The following is a 20,989-nucleotide window of genomic DNA, read 5'->3' on the forward strand; positions in this document are numbered from 1 at the left end:
ACAATCCTGTGCTTCAGATTTTCAGATCCGATGGCGTGAGGCAACCTCAGCTATATATATATAGTCTTTAGCCTGGAATGTTCCCATACTTGTACTATGCTATTTACACCTTACTCAGAATGCATTGACTCTATAAGGAGTGATTTTTAAAATTTCCACTTGAGGGTGCTGTCTACTTCTGTGGGAATTGGGATTGCACAAATGTCCAGTTACTCAAGGAACCTTTTTTTCTGGGAACTCAATTTAACTTGTACCCTATTTCCAATGTATACTAGTAACAGTGACATGTTAACTCCTTATAGATTGGTGCCCCATAGGTGTAAATAGCATAGTACAGATGCCATCCTGACCTGTGCTGGGCACTTTATATTAGACATTTCATTATATTGCATTAATCTTCGCAAATATCTTGAGGAGAATACTTACATCAATTTTGTAAATGAGCAAACAGCCTGAGAAAGGTTAATTAATTCTTCCAATTTGTCATAACTAGTGTGTGGTATAAAGCTCAAACTTAACCCTAGGTCAGTCTAATGAAAAAACTAGTTTATATTCCTCCATGTTTTCTCTCACATATATGTTGGCAAATATGTGTGAGCATATATATACATATACATATACTATACATATGCGTGTGCATGTGTGTTTATGTGAGTATATGCATATGTAATTTTACAATTGGTGGGCAAATATATATATACTAGAGGCCCAGTGCATGAAATTCATGCACTGGGGGCGGGTGGTCCCTCAGCCTGGCCTGCACCCTCTCTCAGTCTGAGACCCCTCAGGGGATGTCCACCTGCCAGCTTAGGCCCGTTCCCTCGTTTCTTACTGCCCGCCTGCTCACTGGTCCTTACCACGGCTGAGAAACTTGGACTCCTTCCTCTGCGGTCACCCAACAGTCACACGCCAGGAAGTCACTCAGAAATATCTTGGCATCAGCCAACTTATGGAATTCTCCCTTCTCTCTGTTCTCTTGAGCTGGACTCCAGATGTTGACTGTGGCATTCTCTTGGTCATCGTTTTTTTTCCCCCAAAAACATTACAAAATTTATCTGAATATAACATACAAAGATGCAGCCTCCTTTGTAGGAACAGGCAAGGAAGGGGTGGTTAAGTAAGGCACATGGAGCTGCAGCAAGCACCAGCTGTGGGGAGGGCCAAGGGGGAGAGAAGGTTGGTACTGGGGCCAAGGCCCTAGAGCCATTGCTGGGGAAGTAGGGATCCCCTCTGAATGCCACATTCTGAGGATGAACTAATCGGTCAAGCTGAGGCAGAGGTGGGTGGCCATATCAGCCATCTTTGGTGCTGTTTACCCTTTCCCCCCCCAGCTCTGTTGTAAAACCCCAGAGCCCGGGATTCCAAAGGCCCCATCCAGAGCAGAGGCCCTGGAAAGGGGTGAGAGGAAGTGAGTAGGGCAAGTTTGAAAGCCGATATGCCTGTGTGCTGAGGGATGGCCGGAGACAGTGGTGAGAGGTAGCAGGGGAAGGGCTCTCACACATACCTTTCTGGGGGCCACAGGTTAAGGAGGTCAGGGGAGTAGGGTAGGGATGGGGCACCATGGCCCCAACCTCTTAGGCATCCCTGTCTGTCCTCTGCAGTGTACATGGAGGAAAGGGCTGCCTCTGAGGAGGGGCCAGGCCAAGCCAGGTGACCATCTTGAGTTCTGGCTGAGGTGATGGTCCTCACCCTGAGATGCCATCTAACTGGTGATGGCAGAGGGCCCAGTGCCTCCTTGCTTCTCGAAAAACATGTAGTCAATGAGGAATGTGGCTCCCAGCAGTACAGCCTTCACTCTCATGTCCAGATCCAGAGGGAACTGCAAGCCAAAGTCATCTGCATCCGTGAGGGCTTCTTGGAGCAACGCCCCCCCCCCCGCCCCGGGGCTTGCTAATGTAGCCCATACTGTGGGACTCATCCGGAGTCTTCACCTCAAAGCTGGTGTCTGTGTAACAGCCGCAGGTCCAGCAGGGCCCCACCACTTGCAGGATCGTTGGTGATCAGCATCTTGAATGGAGAACTTGGGGAGGAAGGGATGCCAGGTCTGCAGCACATGGTCAATGGTGGTGTCTGGTGGCAACTGTACTTCCATCTCTTGGTCTCCAGAGTCCACCAGATGGACGCAAAGGGGCTGGCGGCCCCACAGAACAGACATGCACAGCAGTTGCTCTCTTCAGCTGCCTCACCCAGGGGCTGTCCAGCCTCTGAGTGCAGTTCATACTGGTTACTTGTCTCCCAGCCTAGGAGCGTTTCCACTTGGGCAGGCCTCTAGTGAATCAGGATCTGATCAATCGGCACCAATAATTGGAGGCCAGAAGGTACCCCGGGCAATGGCAAGAGGGGGGCAGCAGACCTGGCAGCAGGCCCCAGGGCACTGGGGCTGGGAGAGGGGAAGAGAGCAAAGCTGGGCACAGGGGCAGGTGCGTGGGCAGGCAGGCCCAGGATGCTGCACCTGCTCCGGGTACCCAGTGGTCACAGGGTAGGGAGGAGGGGGCGAAGGGGTTTAGCCTGTGGGGGCAAGTATCCTGCCATAGGAAAGGGATGAGGGTTTTCGGGTTGTCGCTATACCAGAAGCTTAGTTCTAGAAGTGGAGGCAAGCTCGGGGACAGCCTGACAGACACAGACAGACACAAAGATGAACAGGCAAATGCGGAGAGGTGGCTGCACCAGGCGCCCACCCAGGGTCTCTCGGGTGGCACCTCTGACTCGGGGAGAAACTGAAAGTATTAGCGGGTGGGGCAGAGTACCTGGGACCCTGGATTCCCTCTGGGGATTGCAGAACCGCCCCCTCCCTTTGTTCTCCCATTCTCTGCAGAGGCGGCTGTTGGCGATCAGACTGACAGCCCAACCTCCAGGGAGGTTTCCTGACCCCTCTGCATCCCCCGCTCACCTGAAGCCCCTAAAATAGTCAGGGTGCCCAACGCTCAGAGGCTCCCGTGAGCTCATGGAGGCAGGCCGTTGGTCATTGGTTTTTATTTTTTTTACTACATTTCTTTTGTGTGCAGTGGTCACACTTTGTCTGGAGTGGGGTGAGCGCGAGTGAACTTGTGGAGCATCTAGGGAGGGGAAGCAGCCACAGTGCCCAAGGCCGAGTTCCAGGAGGCCGCAGCGCTGTCAGGATCATGCCGGCAGCGCTGGTTGGTCCGTTAGTGCCTGTCCTGTTCTCTTGAGATTGTACCTGCAGGACTAAGGGAGCCAGTCCCCAGTTCCGCCCCGGCCCCCGCCACCGATTGATTGGAGTCTGAGGGCCGGGAGGAGGGACCAAGAGATCTGCCTTTCAGCCACTCACCAGTCACCGCTGCCACTGATTGATCAGCTCTTGCTTCCTCAGCTCCCTAGCCTGGTGTTTGGTCAAGCCTTTGGTCGTTTTGGATGTTATGGACCCTGGGTTTTTATATATTAGGACTAGAGGCCCAGTGCACAAATTCATGCACAGGTGGGGTCTGGCCAGCCTGCTCTGATCTGGCTGGCCAGGGGGAGGGGCCACGGGTGGTTGGCAGGCTAGGCCCACCCCATGGTCAAACTCCTGGTTGAACTCCTGGTCAAACTCCCAGTCGAGGGGACAATTTTCATATTAGCCTTTTATAATATAGGATTATATTTAAATTATATATTTTAAAATTACATTTGATATTTAGATTATGTTTTAAGACAGGTTCAAATTAAATATCTTGTTGAAGCAAATACATAGATACAACTGTTTGCTTGCAGAGAAAGTTCTGTTTTCTTGCTGAATAATGCAATAAATGTGTTAAAGTGGAGCCAGCTTGCCCAACTGTTTTGTCAGATTGGCAAGTGATAATAAAATACCAAATTACTGTCTAGAAAGCAAACACATTTTTGTTGTTACCATGAGCTGCTTTAACTAAAAGGAAAGCACCCCGGACCATTTTTCTCCATTTCTTGTAAAATTGAATTAGGTACAGACTATAAAATATTTATATTTATAGAGAACCAATTCCCTGAGCAGACTGATCCACTAATTTACATAAAGTGACTATTTCCTAACATAAGTAAAAGCAAAAGAGATAGTATGCATTATTATTATTCCATCTATATGCAAATATTATTACCATTGGCATAAAAATTCCTCCAGGTAACCAAGTTGTCATCTACTACCTCTTCATTTTTAAATGGTGTCCAGATTGAATTTTTTTTTTTTTCCAAATTTGAGCAATCCCATGAACAGAAAGGTGATTGAAGAGAGCACTGTATTACTTAGGCTTCATATATGTAAGCGCTTTCTTCATAACCAATAGTAAGCATTTATTGGATGTCTGTGGTGTCCTGGGCATTGTGCCGAGCAGGGGCAAAGCATATTTCCAGCCCTTTTCAAAAGTCGGGCTTCACGGGGGAAATACAGAAGGGCCATGGGAGTAAGGGAGGTGGGAAGCACAGAAAGACTAGGCCTTGAACTAGATGTCCACATTTCTCACCACTTTGCCTACACAGTGCTTTGCTACATGCCATGCAGTTAATATGCTCCAGGCATTTCCAGGAGAGAAATTGGACCTGCATAGCCATGGAAGTGCATTTCTTACCATCTGCCTGGTCGTTCAACAAGAAGTTGGCTCAGCAGGTCTGAGTTAGGTCAAGAGAAGAACAGACTGATACTAGAGGCTGAACCCCTCCCCTACCCAATCATTCCCTCACCAGGAAGGCACCATTGGTTTTTGGTAGCCTGTATGTTTCCTACAGTCCTCTTTTTTCCCCTTTCCCTCTATGTAGGCGATTATGGAGTTAGATTCCTTCCTTGAGCTTTGGCGTGTTACATGCAGTATAGCTGCCCCTGGCCTAAGCACAGCCACCTCTGTGAGATAAACAAGAGTTTGAGAGATTGTGTGTGCTCTGCTACTTCTGTTTTTAATGCTTCTAAAAATACTTGGTGTGCGAATGGTGTGTGTGATAGTGTATAAAAGGCTAAGTGACTGTCCAACTGTCCTACTGGCCGGTACCTATGATGCACACTGACCACTAGGGGGCAGATGCTCATCTCAGGAGCTTCCAAGCCGTGGTGACTTGGCAGCAGCGGTTCTTGGGTGATGCACCCCGGAACCAGAGAGGAAGGAGCCCGATTCCTCACGGGGCCGCGCCATTCCACATTCAGCCGTGGGTTATGTGTTCCTGGGGCACTGTCGGCCCGAATCTGGTTTACTGCATACTTGCGTTTGCGATCCACACCCTGTACGACAACTTTGCAGAGTGCCCTCTTTCACTCCGGGACTCCTCGGGGATGTCAGAGAGCCAGTTTCAGCCAGTTCCCCGCAAGCCAGGCTGAGGGACCCCACTTGCCAGGGGGACCCCACCTGCCGGAGAAATCCTACTCACTCCACAGATACCCTCCGAGCCACGGTGCCACCCCAGGAATTCTAATTAATTTCCTTTCAATGTGCACGAATCCGTGCACTGGGCCGCTAGTTTATTTATAAAATGCCATGTGTGAGCAAGTAGGGCAAAGACCACCAAATCAGTTATAATTAGAGGCAGAGCAAAAATAATCTTTTCTTCAGAGTCTGGCAGGTCGCCTGTGCTCAGAACCAAATAATTAACTAATTCACAACTTGTGGATGTGTCTGCATAAATATTCCAATGAATTGACTTCTGTGTTGAGCTCCCTATACAGGGACACATTTAAGAATCCAGATCATGAAACAAACTTTGATTCAGACACATCAAAGAGGAAACTTTTTGAGAATACATCAGTGGGAGAGCTAATGTTAGATAACAATATGTTATAAATATTACCACTGACCTTTAACATTCCAAGAGCAGGAATTGCCCGAGGCTGGCTACTGTCATTGCCTCAGGTTCTAGTTGAACAGCTTTCATTGGGCCCTCCAGAGGCAGGACTGATGAAATCTTGGAGAAATGTCAGAACTGGATAAAACATTGTCGCACGCAGTACGCCTGACAGGCAGACCTGGTGGACTAATGTCAAAAACATAAAACCAAGTCCCGGACTTTTTCTAAAATGTGCCTGTTCCTTCTTCAAATGCAGAGCCATTTAAGATTAACTTCCTGGCTGAGACCTCTGTGCATGTCAGAGGACCTGTAGGGTTGATAGCATTGATCACTGCTGGGCTTTGAGATGGAGATGTTGCTTCCTAAAATCTGAAGACCAAAAGGAAAAATTATGACATTTACTTTCTGTAGAGAGAGCTGCATAATCCTATGAAAATTATAAGCAGAGGGTCAGACAAGAGAAAAATAGTCAAAAAAAAAAAAAAAGAAAGAAAGAAAGAAAGAAAAAAGCAGCTTGGGATATAAAGACTATTTGACATTGACAACCATTTTAGCTCAGTGAAATATGTAAGCAAGCAATTGAGGTTTTTTTTGTCCATGTTGAAATACATTTATTTTAAAAAATCAAACAACAAACAAAAACATGCAATAAAACAAAATTGTCTTAATTTATTTTTTTATTAATTTTCTCAGTATACTTATAGTTTCTTTATGCAAATATAAAAAATAGGTATGTTTTATTCTTATTCCCACCCTTATTTTATATGATTCAAAAAGTTGCACCTTGTGCTTTTTTTTTTTCTCATTTAAAAATGTATATTAGCCCAGCTGACGTGGTTCAGGGGTTGAGCATTGACCTATGAACCAGGAGGTCTAGGTTGGATTCCCGGTCAGGGCACATGTCCAAGTTGTGGGCTCGATTCCCAGTGTGGGCTGTGCAGGAGGCAGCCGATCCATGATTCTCTCTCATTATTGATGTTTCTATCTCTCTCTCCCTCTCCCTTCCTCTCTGAAATCAATAGAAATATATTTTTAAAAAATGTATGTTAGAGATTTTCTATGTTAAACTCAAAGAAATTCCTTGTCTTCTCTCCCCACTTTAAATAATATTTCAGTGATGAATGTAGCAATTTAAATGCTCTACCATCAAAGGCCATCTGCGTAGTCACTAATTTTATGCAATTGCAAACAATATCGAAATGGATAATTCTGAATATATATCACTTTGCTTGTGTACACAATTATATCTGTAGGATAAAGTCTGTAAAATTGAATCCAGGTAATTTATCATTTTGAAAGATCTTGCCAAATTGGTGTCAATAGGTTAACCTAATTTGTGGTCTCAGCAGTAATTTATGAGTATCATTATTACAGTGTGTAAGAAATGTGTTGGTTTTTAATAGGTAAAAATATTTGGGTTTTCTAGATAAAAATAATATCAACGTAGTTTTAATGTAGCATTTCTCTTATGATAAAATTAAACCTTTTCAGATGTGTAGTTCCTTACTTATTTTTCTGGGAATAGCCTATACTGTGCTCATTTTCTATTGGGTTGCTATTCTCTTATCAACTTTCTTAGCAACTCTTTCTGCTAGGGAAATCAATATTTAATTTTTGGGATATAAGTTTTTCTTCTGTCTTTTGATTTTACATAGGGTAATTTTTTTTCTGCATGGGGTTTTTGTTTAATTATAATTTTTATATAATAAAGTACATTAATCTTTTATTATTTGGTTCTGAACTTTAAGTCCAAATAGAAAGCTCTCAAGTACTTCAAAACAATAAAATGAATGTCCTAGGTTTTATTCTAGTGGTTTGTTATATATATTAGCTATAATTATTAACAAATATAAAATATTAAGATAGTAAAATAAAATAAATATATAAATATAAAATAAAATATTACTAAAATACAAATAAACCAATAATATGTAATAGTCATTATGGAATTATCAAGAAAACATCAAATACTATATATATATTTATACCTTTGACACAAGATTTGTGAGTTTCATTTTTCAGATTTACAGATGAAAAGGATGTTTTGTTTCTGATTTTAAAGTTATTTTTTCACATTTCTATGTTTATATCAGAAAATGTCTTCTTCTTTCTACTTTTTAATATTTGTTTTGTTTGTTGTGTGTGGCCTAATAATATCCTACTACTAATATATTATAATTTTGCTTGTATCTTCTGTATTATTTTGTGTTTTAAAAGGTTGTCATATTATGAGATGCATAGATATTAATGACGCTAATATATTCATTGTAATTTGTACCCTTTGGACTTATAAAGTGCCTTTGTGACTTTATTTGACTGCATTGGCCTAAGTTCTACCTCTTCTGATTCATCTGATAGTAATATCATAATCCCCATCTTTTTTTTTGTATAGTATGCCTTTTACTATTCTTTTATTTTCAAACTTTAAGAATCACTTTGTTTTAGCATTATTTATGCATGCAACACAGAATTCTATTTGAATATGTAGTTCAATCTGAAAATTTTCTATTTTTCAGTAAGTTACAGTATTTTATGTTTTTTAAAATGAGAGATATATTTGGTTTCATTGTAGCTAATTTTAATCAGACCTCCCTCTTTTTAAAATATATACTTGTGTGTACATATTTCCTGCAATGCACAGACTATTTGTGTTTCATATGTGTTGTAAACTTTTCCTCAGCTTTGCCTTTCAATTCTACCACTTTATTTAATACAAAATTTTAAAAAATTATAAAAAGGTAGACAAGTGGCCGTAACCGGTTTGGCTCAGTGGCTAGAGCGTCGGCCTGCGGACTGAAGGGTCCCAGGTTCGATTCTGGTCAAGGGCATGTACCTTGGTTGTGGGCACATCCCCAGTAGGAGGTGTGCAGGAGACAGCTGATCAATGTTTCTCTCTCATCGATGTTTCTAACTATCTCTCTTCCTTCCTCTCTGTAAAAAAATCAATAAAATATATTTTTTTAAAAAGGTAGATAAATGTACCTTTGTGTTTATGTCCTTGATTTCATGCTTCTAAATGCTTTTCTCACTTTGAAAATTTGTAAATGCGTACATGCATTTATTCTAGTACCTTTTGCTTTGCATACATTTAAATCTCTCTAATATATTTAGAGTTTATTTTGATGTATGGTGTGAGATAGCGTTCTCATGCTATTTCCCCCCAAATTGCTACTCATTAGTTTTAACACCATTAATTAAAATTCCCTTCCATTTTGATGTGAAATGTCACCTTCTTGAAAACTGAATTCCCAAGTACACCTGTTTCTGGATTTTGTCCCATTGAGCTGTTTCTTTCTGTACTAGTGCCACAGAGTTATAATATAACAGACCATAGTTTTACATGATTAACATATCTACCACTCATTAATTTTGTATTCTGCTTTTTGCCCTACATGCTATGATATCACAAACATTTATTTACATTATTAAAAACTCTATAAAAACATCATCTCAATGGCTATGACATATTACAAGAATAAAGAAAAAATGTAGAATAAACATTTCCATCAAGTCTAAGATTTCATCACTTTTAAGACACACTATTATTTTGTGTACTACTAAGAAAAGAGTGCTGCCAATTAAACTGTGACATTTTAGAGAAGTTAAACTGTGAAAAAAATGCATATTTTAGAATTGATAAAAAAAAGAGATGAAGCACATATTTATTTAGATCTCTTTTGATTTGAGAAAGACTAATTAAATGAATTAGCTGCAGTCTAACTTTGAAGTAGGATGGAGTGTTATTGGCTTTGGTAGTGGAGGGAAAAATATGGTGAGTCATATGCTGGCCTATAACTCCTCTGCCTGGAAGTAACAGGCTTCATTTTTACTCACATTTCATTGGTACAAGCAACTTATTACTATGCTTAACTTGAACACAGGGGGAAGGACAGTACAATCATATATTTGACCTGGAAGCATGAGACCAGGAATATTTGTGCAAAGCTTATGATTACCAATTGAAGCTGTTTGCCATTTTGATTTTTAAGCTCACTTCCTAGGTTATTTGGAGGTCTTGATTTAAGGACTAGATTATGCTAGAGAAATATGGTCTAGCCTAGTGGTTGGCAAACTCATTAGTCAACAGAGCCAAATATCAACAGTACAACGATTGAAATTTCTTTTGAGAGCCAAATTTTTTAAACTTAAACTATATAGGTAGGTACATTGTTATTAACTTAATTAGGGTACTCCTAAAGCTTAGGAAGAGCCACACTCAAGGGGCCAAAGAGCCGCATGTGGCTTTCGAGCCCTAGTTTGCCGACCATGGGTCTAGCCCAATCATTGCTATTCAGAGAGAGAGAGAGAAAGTGGGAAGGAGAGAGAGAGAAACATTGATGTGAGAGAAAGAGAAACACATTGACTGTTTGCCTCTGGTACTCACCCCAACTAGGGGCTAGGAGAGAACCTATGACCCAGGTACATGCCCTTGACCAGGAATTGAACTCATGACCCTTTGGTGCAAGGGCCAACTCTCTCACCACTGAGCACACTGGCCAGGGCTTCTACTATCATTTTTGAATTATCTATTTCTCCTTTCATTTCTGTCAAATTTTTCCTTACATATTTTTGTTGCTCTGTTATTAGGTGCACATACATTTAAATTGTTATATATTCCTGGTAGATTGAGCCTTTTATTGTTATAAAATGTTACTCTTTATCTCTAATAACATTTTTAAAAGTCTGATATTAGCTTGATATTAGTATAGCTACTCCAGCTTTCATGTGGTTGATGTTTGCATGATGCATCTTTCCCTATCAGTTGACTTTCGATCTATTTGTGTCTTTGAGTCTAAAGTGTTGCTCCTATGGATAACATATAGTTGAATCTTGTTTTTTTTAATCCAGCCTGACAATCTTTATCTTTTGATTGGCTTGCTCAATTCATTCACATTCAATGTTATTAATATTGTGATAAATTATGTCTGCTGTTTTAAATTTTTTTTATGTCTCATGTCTCTTTTTGTACTTCTATTCCTCTTCTCTTTCTTTTGCATTGAGTGAATATTTTTGATGTAGCATTTTAGCTTTATTATTGATTTTCTTTTGAGTTATATTTATTAGTGATAGCTCTAGGGTTTACCGTACATATTTTTTAATTATTCAAAATCAGCTTTGATTATGCTAGCTTAATTCTAGTAATAATAGAAAGTACTACTTCTATATAACTCTGTTTTATTTATCCAATTTTTGTGGTGTTATTGTTATACATATTACATTTATTAATGATATGAACTCAAAAATCCATAGTGTTCATTTTTAATTTAACATTTGTAATTATTCTTTTAACCCACAATATCATTGAGCTCTCCTCTCCTACATTTTCTGTTATTAACAAATATGTTACTCATATATTACATTTCCATATGTTATAAATCCAACAATACATCATATGTATGTTTTATCTTTTACAATTGATTTTTAAATCAGTTAAGAGATGAAAATTTTAAAATATGCAGTAGTAAATCCTTTATAATTACATAATTATTCCTACTGGTGCTCTTTGTTTGTATGAATTTAAGTTACTATCTGAGGCTACTTGCTTTCAGCCTGAACAACTTCCTTTAGTATTTATTGTAAGACAGGTCTGCTATCAGCAAATATATAGATATTTAATGGAAAAGCCTTCAGGTCACCTTCATTTGGCAATGATAGTTTTGCTAGCTATAGAATTCTTAGTTGACTGGATGTTTTGAACATTGAATATGTTAACCATTGCCTTCTGACTTCTCCTGAGATATCAGCTATTAATCTTATTGTAGTTTCATTTAAGTGATGCATTCTTTTTCTTTTGCTGCTTTCAAGATTTTTTTGTCTTTGACTTTTAGCATTCTTAGTAGGGTGTGTCTGTTTATGGCTCTCTTTTTGTTTCTACTTGGAGTAAGTTGAGCTACAAACAAAGCCTTTTCTTTTGGAACACATTAGGAGCCATCTATTTTATAGTCTCTCCTTCCCCCAAGCAAAATCTCTGAGTCATTTCTGGATCTGGCCATGGCGACAGTGACAAGCATTTTTCTGAGTGACATCTCAATCTGGGAATTGAGTGGTTGGTGAAGAAAGTGCAGATAGCACAAATTTGCAAATAGAGAATACAGAAAACAAAGGAGAACCCTGTGTATTGGATGAGAATTACAAATATCAGGGTAAATCATACAACACGCACACATATACACACACCTGCACATACTAGTTCTGTTGGTTTTTCTGGTACTCTTCTCTTTTAGAAGCTTTCATGAGGCAAAATAGGTCCTGTGTAGATTTAACAGCTATGCTAATAACATGTGGCTAGCCCGGCCAGTGTGGCTTAGTTGGTTGAATGTCATTCCATGCACCAGGAGGTCACTGGTTCAGTTCACAGTCAGTCCTCATTGCCAGTGTTGTGGGGTCGATGCTCAGTGGGGCATGCTGGAGGCAACCAATCAATGTTTCTATCTCTCTTTCCCTATCCCTTCCTCCCTATAAAATCAATAAAAACATTTTTTTAAAAATGTGGCTGGTTTACTTAGTGTGTTTTGCATTGAATAAGTGACAGGCTCATTTACTTAGTAAATTAGTTGACTTTTCTTTGCCATAGGCTTTTTTTTTTTTTGCAAACACATTGTTTTATATACACAGAAGACCAGATAAAAAGCATGAAATTAATCTTCATTAGAGAGGGTACAAACTATATCCTCTTCCTGACAACGTTTCTAAGACCAAGTAAATATAGTTTAAAAGTTAAATAAAAATTTAATCTTGACAAACTTGTAAGATTTTCAGGGATATAAAATTTGCTTTTTGTGTAGGACTGATGATTTGCATGAATCCCAATTTGACATACATTTTCCATTACACATTAATGAACCATTCACACTATAGTGGCAGGAAGTAGTAAAAAACAGAAAGTAAATGACATTAAGATGAAAAATGTTTTATGGTGTATGTAGATTTGCATTATTGTCCTTGTGTGAAAATGAAGGTTGCCACTTCCTCCTTTTTGAGAAATTTTTAAATACCTGAAAGGGGGTGGGGAGAAAGAGATTATATATAGATAGATAGGGAGAGAGAGAGAGAGAGAGAGAGAGAGAGAGAGAGAAAATCAAACCAAGCAAAATATTTTGTATAAATTTTTGAAGTAATAAAGGGAACTTTAAAAAATATAATTACTGGACGAAAGAGGTGAGGGGATTAAGTTATAAAATAGTCACAGGGTTGTAAAGTACAGCATCGGGAATATAGTCAAGAATATTGTAATAACTATGTTCGAGGTGGGTACTATTGAAAGTAAACTGTAATTTAAAAATAAAAAATAAAAAGCTAATCAATAGCTTAATTTTTTACAGTTTATGTAAAACAGGTACATGAAAAATGATATATGATACATAATGGATATTATTCAAATTATTCCTCAATTTTAAATAACAAATAATCTGCAGAATATGCTAATCAAATGGAAAATGTATTTGTCCTGGGAAGTTTATTAGTGCTCACATATCTCTGCATCTCAGAAGAAAAATAATGAGTAACAATAATTATTTTTAATACTTACCATGGTCATTGGTAAACTTACTTTTTAATCATATTCCAGGAGTATTTTTGACTTAGATCTGAAGTAGCAAAATTCTGTACAAAGGGAGACTTTGGAAGCCTATGAAATATGAGAGAAGAATAACAAGGTTGTTCAGTAAAAGTAGTTCCATCATTAAACCTTTGAAAATGTCAGTCAAAATCTAGTTATTTCTGCAGCTGGAAAGATCCAGTGTGGCCAATTCCCCATAGTACATATTCCACACTTTGCCATTCAGGTGGAACTGCTTGAACACCCACATTTTGTGCTTCACTTCCTTCTCTTCCCCGAGTTCATTCCCTTTCATTTCTATTGGTAGCTCTCAGGCTGATCCTCCCTGCTTTGAATAATTCACCATCTAAATGAAAGTAACAACATCAAAGCATCCCAGACTTAGCACACTCCATTCTAGCGTGGGCTCCCACGGGTTGATCTGAAGGAGACTGAAGAATTAATCACCCAGGATAAGAGCCTCCAGCTTTTCATACGTTTAATGTTCAAGCCACTTTCAGAAAAAAAAAATTCTCTTTCCCTTTTGTTTTTGCGTTTAGTTTTCTAAACACTGTCATTCTGTTTCTACTCCAGCTCCAAATCCCCAGGATGTCTTGGCACCAAACACATGTAAAACAAATAAACACCTTCTTGCACACGCTAACAAGTGCAGCAATTAGTCTCCGAGCGCAGCATGCTCCCCACCACAGCGCCTCACTTGGTGCTGGTTGCTATTGTAGGAGAACAACTTGGAAATCAGCAGCATTTGTTTGATCCTCTAGTTTTCACCCATCAGCGTGGCAGCTTCTGTGCATCCTTTTCACATCACCGGTTCTGCACCCCTACCAAAGGAGCTGCCACTCCGCACCCAGCTCTTTACTTCTGCAGGGCACCTTGCCACACCCTCGTGGAACTTGCAGCAGCAGATGACCTTCACTCCATATGGGCTGTAATAACTACGCTCTGTGGTGTGAATTGCAGATGATATCAGTCTGGGCATTTCCCACACCCTTTCCTTTTGTTATGCAGAAATATAGTCATAAAATAGTAGTAATAATCTTTGGTGTATATTCACAAACAGCCTGCATTTGAAGATGAAATATCACTTATAGGTACCTAAGATGGTATATTTAGTAGGTAAGTGAGAAAAGACTTTTTTTATTTTATTTATGCCACCAAAAATTTTTTCTCTGATTTGATGCAGAAATTGGAAAGTTGGCTATGAAGTTCCTATCAGTGGCTTTATTTGATAAACTACCCTACCTTTCCAAGGATTTTATTTCAGAAATTGCAGATTGTGTGCGTGTGCGTGCGTGCGCACACGTGTGTGTGTGTGTGTGTGTGTGTGTGTGTGTGTGTGTGTGTGTGTGTTGGGGCAGGCCGGGGGGAGGTGGAGGGCTCAAAAATGTTAAAATGTCTTTGATCCTAAAAAGTGCATTAAGGTCTGAAGCAGAATTCATGATTGATCAGTGGTATACAGTGGACCGTATTTTCTTGTGTAAATTAGTGTTAGGTGGAAGCGGAGTCAAATGTATCCAGCTGTATGACAAACTGCGATTGAACTTTGTTTCAGGGAACTAACTTCTGCCTTTTCTCAGCATTATTAGTCAATTTCCCTAGACCTTCTCGTCAGGAATGCGGGGCACATGTAAATAAATACAGTTGAGAAGCTCCCAGTTGGTTCTAGCCTCAGCTCCCTAGCTAAGTGTATGACTTGGGTAGGCTGAGTAACCTCTCTGGGACTCAGTGCTTCATCAATTACACAAAATGCTTAAATTAAGTGGTTTTCATAAGCCCTTTATGGTTCTAACATCCACAAGTTTTATTCCTATTGAAAGATTCTTGCACTTGGGGGGTTTGATTCTAAGTGATATCCTAAGGAACTCTGCTTCGTTATTCTGTGTAAATGATAAAGACATTTAACTATTCTCACATTTAACAAATACTTATTGCAACCCAACTATGTACGAGGCACTGTGCTTAAAGTTAGATACAGCGAGTACAACAAACAAGATACTCTCCCACCCTCAGGGAGATTATTATATTCTACTGTGTAAGACAGATAAGTAAGTAATCAGAAAAATAATTATACGTTACATAAGTGACAAGAAGGAAATACAGAGCTAAGATTGAGAACAGTTGGGATGGGAGGGAAGTACTTTAGGTAAAGGAATCAAGGGTAGCTCTGCAGATTTTGGTTTCTTCAGAAATCTTGGTCAGGAGGAAAACCACACTGACTATTCTTGTTTCAGTTGTACTCTTCTTCTGAAAGGAGAGGATAGTGGTGTGGGAGGAATGTGAGGTGTGATTTCAGAAAAGCCCATTGGAAATGCGCCTTTGCCTGGTGCTCATCAAGTGTCTTGGACAAGCCTCTCAACCTCCCTGCACTTCTTTTCTTGCTGGTTATGGTGCTCATAGGACATCCATTAACCAAACTGCTGGCAGGTAACAGTTGCAAAATAGAAAAACTTCTCTGCCAACTCCTGTATCAGCAGTCAACCTTTTAAATTTAAATTTTATAAACCTACCAGTGAGACAAAGATTTAAAAATCAGCAGCAGATGCCCTATTCGGTTTTGCTCAGTGGATACAGTGTCGGCCTGTGGACCAAAGGGTCCCAGGTTTGATTCTGGTCAAGGGCATGTACCTTGGTTGCAGGAGGCAACCAATCCATGTGTTTCTCTCACATCGATGTTTTTCTCTGTCTTTCCCTCTCTATTCGACTCTCTCTAAAAGATCAATGAAAAAATATCCTCAGGTGAGGATTAACAACAACAAATAAATGAAAATCATCAGGCAACACTCCCCCCCCCTTTTTTTCTTAATTTTAGCAAGAAGCAAGAAAAGCCACAAGCTAGAAAGGCGCAGTGGAAGGTGAGCAGGAAGGCACAGTGTCAGGCTGATGGATAAAGAGATAGCCACAGTTTTCTTCTTTCTTCAGTCCCATTTCCACCACTGTATCCACCTAGTGCTCCTTCCCTAACTAGATTTTTACTCTTTCATTCCGTAAGTAGTGAATAAGACTTTCCTTACTGGAATAAGCTAGAGTTTTAGTAAAATGCAAAGCTAGGAAGTCTTTATTAATACTGCAAGGCCTATAAATATCACATGTGAAACAGTCATATGAATGAACAGCCCTTCAATTGGAATTACAGCACAAATTTAGCAACATCCATTTAGAGTGTTCATTACCCAGTTGGAGAATTTATCATGGATGCCATCTCCTACATTTCTTATGTTCCAGCCTTCAGCTAGTTTTTAAGTTGCTAAACCAACAAGAGAAACTTCTTATTTATTATCTATTTACCATATAAAGGAGAATTCTATTTTGTCTATTTTCTTTAAAATGTTACTATCAAAATGCCAAGCCAAATGTTTAGTGCTGATAGGACAGCATTTGATAACAGCCTTAGCAGATCCTTCCTGGCTTTGCATATAGCAATAGCTCCAAAGTCCCTTGACAAGACTTATCCAGTTTAGCCTATGGTGACTAGAATGTTCGCATCTATAAATATGTAAGCCACGCTCAGGCTTTCAAAGATGCTGATTAAGAGCTTCAGCTGAATTTGTTTGGGGAAGAGCAGAGTGATTTTTGCTGCTATGTGATATGAAGTTAAATCTACAAAGTTGAGGGAATAGATGATACAGGAAGTTGTTTCCATATTTTGGTTTTCATCCTAGTGGGTTAAGCCTTCTGTAAACATGCACAGAGTTTCTGAATGCTTCATTGTTAGGCAATGTTCTCTGGCCGAGGCTGTTAGAGGAAAGCCTATCAAATGCTTTGCAGAGGAGACGGCATGATAAATGTCTGAGTTCCTAGATGATAAACAATGTGAAAACGTGCATTCAATAGTTAGAAATAGAAGAGCACATTTTATGGGTTGTGGGTATTTATCTGTTTGTCTTAAGCAAATGTCCATTATGACAACCACAGTTTGTATGCAGTTCTGCTATTCACCCTTTCTCTTTATTCCAAGTACAATGATCCCATGATAATTTTGTGCTTTTGGCATTAAGAAGTTAAAAGAGTGATTCTACCAAATGTTTTGCGACTTTCAAAAATAACCATCTGTTTTCTAACGCATCCTTAGGCAATTTTAACTTTTGTTGATTTCTTTAAGAAGTATTGGTCACACACAGACACAAAATTCTAGCTTCATATATTGCTATAGAATATCTTTAAAAGACTGATCAGAGAAACAAGAGATTGAGTCAACTATGTGTCATTATGCTAAATTTTGTACATTACTTTTTAATTTTAAAAATGTATTTGTAGCCAAGAATTTATTACTTTTTAAAGATTTAGTTATCTTTTGCTGTGACAAAATACTTACCTTCCTAGAGAAAAGCTGAGATTTCATTATTTCTTGGGGTGTAGATGGGAGTGCAGAGTTGAAGAGATAGTTGAAATAAAATAAGAATTGGATCTCTTTTAAATTTTAAGAAATTTTGATAAAATCAATATAAACAGACTTACATGTTTGTATTTTCTAGTCCTTATTAAAAACTAGGAGAGCCCTAACCGGTTTGGCTCAGAGAGTAGGCCTGCGGACTGAAGGGTCCCAGGTTCGATCCCATTCAAGGGCATGTACATTGGTTGCGAACACATCCCCAGTAAGGAGTGTGCAGGAGGCAGCTGAATCAATGTTTCTAACTCTTTATCCCTCTCCCTTCCTCTCTGTAAAAAAATCAATAAAATATATTTTAAAAAAACAAAACAAAAAACTAGGAGAGATTGCTAGCTAGAGGTTTTGTGTCCTAAACTGATTCTCTCCAGAGCTTTGAAAGTGTAGGTGTGCACTTGAACTTCACTCTTAACACAGAGAAAAAGTCAATCTGAAAACTATTGGGATTCAACCTTAGTAATAATCAGAACTTTATGTGACTTCTGTTTTAACTGACTTTAAAATAAAATAGTCTCAGAAACAAAACTATATTTTATTGTTTCTGTTTGGGGAAAGGAACATATATAGGTAACACAAGTGAATTTGTCTATAAAACCAATTCCACTTAACATCCTGCTACTAGCACATTTTTATGAAGGAAGCAAAACCCAACCTTCCAAAAGAGTTCAGTCCTAAAATTATCATACAACAATTTAATCTATATATGAAAGTAACCTCCTTTCACTTATCTTTTTCAAAATATTTTGAGCACCTGGTGTGTGTGTGTGGGGGGGATTGTTAGAGAGTCAACCACACATATCCAGATGTTGATGTTTCCAGTTGGCCTTAATTGGCCTCCAGCCAAATCTGTTTACCTTGAATGTAAGTGTTGAAGGGAATACACAAAAATTTCTGAAGTTTATTTCTGTGGAAATTTTAAATATCAAGCCTGGGCGGTGTTGCTCAGGGGCTAGAGCATTGGCTTATACACCAAAGGGTCTTTGGTTCCATTTCCAGTCAAGGGCATGCACTTGGGTTGCAGGCTCCATCCTGAGCCTCGGTTGGGGCCTGTGCAAGAGGCAACCAATGGAAGTGTCTCTCTCCCCTCTCCTCTTTTCTCTCCCTCTCCCTCTCTCTCTTCCTCTCCCTCTCCCTCTCCCCCTCCCTCTCCCTTCTCTCTCCCTCTTCTTCTCCCCCTCCCTCTCTTTCTCCCCCTCCCTCTCCCTCTCTCCCTTTCTCTCTCCCTCCCTCTCCCTTCCCTCCCTACCTCTTTTCTACTCTCTAAAAAGATCAATGGAAAATAAATCCTCGGGTGAAGATTAACAATAAAATAAAATAAGAAAATTTGAAGAAACAGAAATTTATTTATATAGGAGTATTGACTTTTTTCTTAAATGGGCTTTTGAAATGTGATTATTCTAATTGCTCATTAGGCATCTACTACCTAAGTTAAATAAATTGTTTTAATAGGCTAAAACATCTTGTTTTCATAATTAAAACTGATCCGAACATCATTGGGATAAAGATGACCAAAGTTTTGGAATTCAGCACACACTCTAAGGAGAAAAGCTACAGTATTCTGTTTGACCCTAACATTGCACAAGCAATAAAAAAAAATTAGATAAAAATAGTTCTGACGTGCTCTGTGATCTTTAGAAGACTAGATGAATGTACTTCTCAAAACACTTTTGTGATACAGGAAATAATTATTTGCCTAGTTGCAGTAAATATACGATGAAGAAAAAGGGTTTGGGGGAAATTTGTATTGTCAGAGGCCATTTTCTTTACACTCACGTATCTTTATAAACTTAGTACTTTCATTGAGAATAAAGTTTAGTTTTTGATAATGTATTGTTATATGAAACTTGATACACACATTATATACATGCATATAATATGAGTTTATCTATATGTTAAGCATAAAATTGCTCTCTGTACTAAGCAATACCAAAGTGAGGGCAAGTGTACCTCTCAGGTTGAGTGAGGAGGTCCCATGGACAAAATAATTGAATCTCACCAAGGCTAGGAAGTCTTAAAGATTTACCTTAAATATCAAGGAGGATATTTGAAGGCATACAAAAGGAGAAAGGCATTACAGCCAATTCTGTATTTGGACAATAAATGGTAAAATATGATATAGTTCCACAACACTCCATGCATTCAGTGACATGTCAGTGTCATAGAGTTTCAATGGGAATTGTTTTTGATATGTAAAATATAGAAAAAATCTCAGGATTGAGATTATACTACCCCAGATTTAGACATAGGAAATTGAAGATATTTCAGGCCAAAGCAGACTTAAGTATTTGATTTGAACCTGTTTGCAGGATAATCATCACAATTAGCTCTATTTTTTGCTCAAGTAAAAACAAAAATAAATATTACTACAATTTGTTGAGCACCCAAATATCTTTAAGACACCTGGTTGTGACTTTTTCAAAGGAATGTATAATTTTTACTGTTCTACAAATGAGGATATAAGGTGTGTCCACATAGCAGAGACCTAGGATTAATCGAGGTTGCAGAAGATAGTACAGAAACATTAACAATGAATCGTGAAACCAACACTCTTCTAGTCAAGATGTATAAAGTTATGTAAGCCTCTGTTTCTAGAATGGGGAATGCAGATGTTACAAGAGGGAAGCAGCTTGATAGAGCTCTATTTGAATCATCCTTCACACACTTGTGGCATTTTCTTGGCTTCTGTAAAACTACTTTTCTGTTTATCTTCCTTTCTGCCTGCAATTTGCTCACCTCAGATTTTTGACTACTCATTTAAAATATATATATGTATATTTATTGATTTCAGAGAGGAAGGGAGAGAGAGAGAGAGATAGAAACATCAATGATGAGAGAGAATCATTGATCGGCTGCCTCCTGCATGCCCCCTACTCGGTACAACCCAGGCATGTGCCCTGACCGAGAATTGAACCATGACCTCCTGGTTCATAGGTCGATGCTCAATCACTGAGCCAAGCTGGCTGAGCTGACTACTCTTATTTTTGACATCTCTACCAAACCAGTATATTTTCCTCAAGATGATGTCAGTCTTTATGCAAAGTGACAAAACCTATCTTATGTATTTATCATTACATGCACAGTAGTTAACATTATTTTTTTAGGTCTTGGCAATCACCTGAGCTGATGTTCTTTGTTTCGTAAATATCTTCAGAAAAACCAACAGTTATTTTGGCAGCTTCTCAAATACTGTAAGTCCCAAACTAAAAATATCATCTTTACATGATCCCATCCCCCAACACAAGAGTTCTCTTTTTCAGTTTCTCTTCTTTTGCCTCTGGTATATGAAGACATTTTCTCATGTCTCA

At 39.0% G+C, this 20,989-nt stretch overlaps 1 pseudogene; it reads right to left on the bottom strand.

Annotated features, from left to right (window-relative positions):
• Positions 1 to 1,544: 1,544 nt before the first annotated feature.
• LOC102258524 lies at positions 1,545 to 2,532 on the bottom strand (annotated as a pseudogene).
• Between the last annotated feature and the right edge of the window lie 18,457 nt (positions 2,533 to 20,989).

Source organism: Myotis brandtii, unplaced genomic scaffold (genome assembly GCF_000412655.1).
Source record: "Myotis brandtii unplaced genomic scaffold, ASM41265v1 scaffold963, whole genome shotgun sequence".
Taxonomy (NCBI): Eukaryota; Metazoa; Chordata; class Mammalia; order Chiroptera; family Vespertilionidae; genus Myotis; species Myotis brandtii.